Source organism: Nothobranchius furzeri, chromosome 9 (genome assembly GCF_043380555.1).
Source record: "Nothobranchius furzeri strain GRZ-AD chromosome 9, NfurGRZ-RIMD1, whole genome shotgun sequence".
In the NCBI taxonomy this organism is placed as follows: domain Eukaryota; kingdom Metazoa; phylum Chordata; class Actinopteri; order Cyprinodontiformes; family Nothobranchiidae; genus Nothobranchius; species Nothobranchius furzeri.
Genome location: NC_091749.1, coordinates 70,082,124 through 70,087,442, shown reverse-complemented (window position 1 = coordinate 70,087,442; position 5,319 = coordinate 70,082,124). Strand labels below are relative to the sequence as shown.

Below are 5,319 nucleotides of genomic sequence, written 5' to 3'. Positions count from 1 at the left end.
GATGACACCAGCCAGCTGAGGTCTCCTCAGTTTATTCAATTTCAATTCAAATTCAAAGATGCTTTATTAATCCCAGAGGGAAATTAGAGTCTCAGTACACACAATTCAATTACCTGTCCTCATGCATCCTCATGGGGGGGGGGGGGGGGGGGGGGGGGGGGTCCATGTCCTGAATAATCTTTCCAACTGTCAGAGGAACATCAAGCAACCTTTACAATCCAAAGATCCTCTTTTCTCCTTATTCATGAAGCAGCCTGCTCGACCCGAGCATCTCTCTTTTTCTGTGATTTTACAGAAAAACAGGCAATCGCAGTAAAAATGCCAGGGCTCATTCTACAGGACCAGGGCATTGCAGGAGAATGTATGAAGAAGACATTTATTATTTCTATACATGTTTTGGCTGTCAAACTTCCATAATGTCCCTATGACATGTGTAAAATACGTGAAATGTGCAATCGTTACAAAACCAAACCAAATGACATTCACATTATCTATATGCAAAAAAAATGAACAAAATATGGATTAAACAAATATAGAAGACCTAAATAACTGCACAAAACACACAGAGACGTACGCCTTAACAGCAGTGATGTTGTTTAAGCAGTGCACCTATGTTGACCCAGTCACGCTGTCCCTCTGTTGCTTGTTTTGTGGACTTTTTGGAGAACGGTTTACAACAGAAGCAGTTGACTGCATCCTTTCTGTTTGAGTAGGTGAGCCGACTTCGTTTCATTCGTTGCCCCTTTAACCAACTGTCTGTGTGTGTAGCGACGGTGAAAGCTTCGGCCATCGGGCTTCTTCGGGAATGTGAGGTTTTCCCTTACAGAAAATGGTCCTCTACTTACCAGATCAGTCCTTTTTGAGTCAGACAACATATGAGACTAGTCAGATGGAGCAACTGGAGATGCTGATGGCTGGAATTTGTGGAAGGTGCCGCCTCAATTCCTGAAGCAGACAAGCCTGAGTGAAAATTACAGTGAACATCACAATTGCAATTTATTTAGCATTTATTGAAGTAATTTCAGAAAATACCGAAGAAGCCCTGTGAACTGACCTGGTACAGCAGCTGATGTTGAAAAATCCAGACTAGTCGATGCTGTTGTTGGTAGGTGCTCCTCAATCCCAGCTGTTGGTCGGTTCTTCTTCTGGCTCTCGGCTGCTGGCAGGTGCTCTCCACTCTCAAAAGCCGACAGCCATACAGAGGATGAACCTGTGGTAGCAAAGAAAATCTCACTGTGTTAAATGAGTTATGTCATATTTAAAATGAAAATAACAAATTTTGACCAACAGTCTAAAATAAAGATGGTTAATTCATGATCTGGGAGTTCAGTACTCACTTGCAGTGTCTTCAGCTGAGGAAGCACCGCTACTTGCTTCAACAGGTTGTGCTGCTTTGCTTCAAAATACTTCAGAAGCGCTCCTGCAAAATGCTACACACGGGCATAGACCTAGTTAATGAACAACTTCCATTTCCTATCCTTAATCATACAGACTTTTAATTGTCCCTGTAGTTAAAATGTGTCCAAATCTACCTCTCTGTCCTGTTTTGACCTATTTCCTCATCTTTCTGTAGAGCTGTTTGTGTTTCCTTTCTCCTTGTTTGCAAATCTTCTCCACCTATACTTACAGCTCCCATCAGTTAATGTAATGAGTGCCTTCAAGTCATTTTGTGCCACCCCTCTCCCTGCTTTCAGAGCGTCGGAGGTGCACATCAGCATCCCCCGACCCTCCTCTCCCGGTCTCAAGGCAATCAGCTGCAAGCTGTGTGTGTGCACGCGCGCCGTGCATGCATTTTGCCTATTTTTAAGGCTCCAGGGCCTGCAGGTACAGTCTGTCACGGGAGCCAGATCCTCCAAGAGGGAGCCGGCTGAGAGCTGTTTCGTTCGCGACGGACAGCGGACAGATCACTATGACGCAGAGGCATAAGCCAAGCTTGTATACCTGTTCCACATTACAACCTACTTGGCTACAGCTTAAGTTTTCATATCACACAGGTCACGAGTAAAATTCAATACTTAACCGTTCACCGGATCATTTTGAACCGATGTCTATCGTCAATATTTTAACAGTTTTTTTTCTACAGTAGCTCACAATGTTGGCACTCACCTGGCTGCAACGCTAGCCAGCTAGCTAACCAAACGGATAAACTGAACCAAAGGCCTGGTTAATCATGACAAAAAAATGATATTATTGGACTTCCTAGCTTACATTTGTTTCGTTCGTTTTTATCTTCCTTCAGTTCCTTTGTCTTTCTTTTCTCTGCTCTAAACGGATAGTTTCTTTTGGGCGCCATCCTTCTACCACGTTTTTTCAGTGGTCTACGCGACTCCGTAAGGGTGGCTGTGAGGGAGGGGGGACAGAGTAAATAAAAAGGAGCTACTGGGTCTGGAGGAATGGTCTTTGTTGGGAAGAGTTTGTGGGGTAGAGAGATCGGAAGAAGGAAGCTTTTGCTTTGAGCTTTTTGTCTGTGATAATCTGACCTAATGTCATTTTTGGAGAGCTTATTCAGCTAAACTTTGCTATAACTCGGTTTATTGGCAAAGAGTTGTTTCACTTTTTAACCCGCTTTATCGGGTTTCGTTTGGATTATTATTCTTTTATCGTCTGTGTGTAATAAAACCTAGTTCCTCGGATTCGAGGAACGAAAAAAGGATGTGCGAGTGGGGTCTCCTCCTGTCGGTAACCGAGCAAAGGTGAGGTGCTGGTTGTAAATGCCACCCCTAGGTGTTATTGATATAAGTCGTTTCCTCCATCCTAGGCTACAGGTAAAGTCAGGTGTCTCCTCAGCATAAAAGGAACAGCTGGCAAGGGTCTTAACCTGAAGTGTACATAAGCTTCATGGACTGGGGGTGTGTGTAGGTGTGTTTGCGCCTCCTTTGTGTCTGCTTGAACTAATTTTGGTCCGAATTAGAAGCCCTGGGTAATGTGGTGATTGCTAATCAACTCTCTACAGAGTAAGGGTGTTCGTTGGTAACTAGATGCCACACACACTACACTGATTACAAATCAAACCCTGAGAAATTAATAACACCTAGGAGAGTGGAGCTAGCCCGGTAAATTGGCTTGTAACAATTTCAAATGGATTATATAATGTAAAACCAACCTTTTGGACCCTTTAAACCATGTTATATTGCTGTTTCCAAAGCAGTTTTTGGTTTTCCATATTTGCCGAGCTATTGTGAATGGCTGGATGGAACCGGTTTCCATCATCCTGTTCTGCCCCTCCCCATCCAGGTAGCGCAGGACCTGTACGTTCCTCCCCTGTGTTATAAACTTTTAACAACAACTCTCTCCAAGTTGCAAACGGCAAGCAGGTAATTCAATCTCCACAGATGTGAAGAAGTGATTTTTGTCTTATCTAATCTGCACTTTTGCTAATGCCTAGAACATGAAAATGCAGGACTTCATTTAGTCTTTTGCTCAATCAGAAATGACTGGAATTGGTTTGCCTGGCCACAATATGTTTGCATGATTTCACAGATGAACCTCGGCCAGTACCAGAGTGGGTTTTCAGACTGATTACTTCTCTAAACCAGCACTTTTCTCTCTACATGGGGGAACAGGCTGGGGTGGGGGAGGAACCTGCTCCCCCACCCCCAATTAATGGTGTGGCCTCTGCTGCATCATCTTTCTCAGGTATACAACACCAGGGACTTGGGGGTTAGTAGTGGGTCTCTCCCTTCAGCTCTCTGCTCCAGCCCTTGTCCCAATAAAAATGTCTCAATAATGGGCCATTCCCATCTGTACCGGGTCGGCCCGGGCCAGGTAGCCCCAGTCGGCCCCAGCCTGGCCCGGTTAATTCCACACATCCTTGCCTTAAGCCCATGTGGGCTGATTCTACCCACCAATCAGAGGCTTGCTCTAATGGAAGGTGTGAATTTGCTGTCAGCAGTGGGTGTGTTGGCCCTGGTCGGCCTGAAGCAGACCCCCTCGAGAAGAGGGCTGAGATTGAGCCTTGGTTGGCCCGGAAAAATACCAGGCCACCCAGATATGTAAACAACCTACGCTACCCGGCCCGGGCCGACCTGGTACAGATGGGAATGGCCCATTAATAACCCGTTTTTCAGTACAAACAATGTCTCCATATCATGCCAACGGTAACATTGCATCATATATGGGCCTATAGTTGCTCAGAAAGGTTTAAAACAGGACGATGCAGAACCTTTAACCCCACTGTCTTCATGGGTGACTCCGCGAGAAAAGCTGACCATTGAGCAGGATTGATGGCTTTTCCCTTGAGGTCCATGTGGCAGGGGTGAGGTGGTGCTCACTCCTCACCCCTGCCACATGGACCCAAGGAATAAACCATCAACCCTGCTCAACGGTCACCATTCCTCACAGGGTCACACCCATTAGGACAGTGGGAGGGATAAAGATTTGACCCAAAATGCACAAAACAAAGTATTTGAAGTTAAAACCTTTGAGGAAAAGGCAGCAGGTGGGACGTATGAATGGGCGTTTAAGTTCCCATTCTTCAGAATGATTTAGGATTTAGTTAAAATGACTTCATCTTTGGTCTTTTAGAACAAACATGTCTTTTAGGACTCGCCAAGACCAAGTCCCCCATACTGTACATACAGTGATGTGATAACAGCAGGTGCATTACAGTCACATCTGCTCCTCTGAATGTGAACGTTTGCAAGAATCTCCTTCTTTTCAAGCACTTTGCATCAGATCAACGTTTCTTCCCCCTCTGGCATGTGGAGAAAGTTTTAAAAGAACATTCAGAACTCGCTTGAAGTCATCTGCACGCCTCGCAGAGCCCGGTTGCTGTCAATCGTGCCACTCTTGCAGCCGTTTGACATTCTGCTTGATGTTGGTGTGTGTCTGAGGTGCAGCAGCGACACTTATTGTTCATTATTTCAGTGAGAGAGAGAGAGAGAGAGGGAAAGAGGGGGGTGATAGGATGTCGGTGTATTAATAGAACCTATGGCTGTGTTCCACACAAACACCTAACAAGCATAAAGCAGAATTCCCTCCAGCGCTGAAGGCCGGCACTGAGGTTTGGGAAAAAGCTGAGCAGAAAGAGTATTTTCTCTTTATGACGATGTGACTCACTTCTGCTGTCGTGTCATCCTCTTTATCTGATTTAGTTCGTTTAAATCAAACATCACCAAAAATTTAATCTCTAAATCAGAGGTTCCCAACCTTTTTTCCTTGAGGACCCCCTTGCCTGTGTCCAAGACAAGCAGGGAGCCCCAACCCCAACTCTTACCCGCATAAATACATTAAATAATTTACTAACTTCATCCAGACATACAGAGTTACAACTCTTGTTTTGCGACCTTACAACCTCGGCACAGACCCCCAAGGAGGACC

General features: G+C 45.1%; 1 long non-coding RNA gene across 1 annotated transcript; it reads right to left on the bottom strand.

Moving 5' to 3' along the window:
• Positions 1-252: 252 nt before the first annotated feature.
• LOC107382094 (uncharacterized) lies at positions 253-4,017 on the bottom strand. The gene is made up of 3 exons (XR_001572558.3): positions 1,338-4,017; positions 1,055-1,210; positions 253-960 (listed from the first exon to the last, which is right to left on the bottom strand). It is a non-coding gene; the product is annotated as an uncharacterized lncRNA (long non-coding RNA).
• Between the last annotated feature and the right edge of the window lie 1,302 nt (positions 4,018-5,319).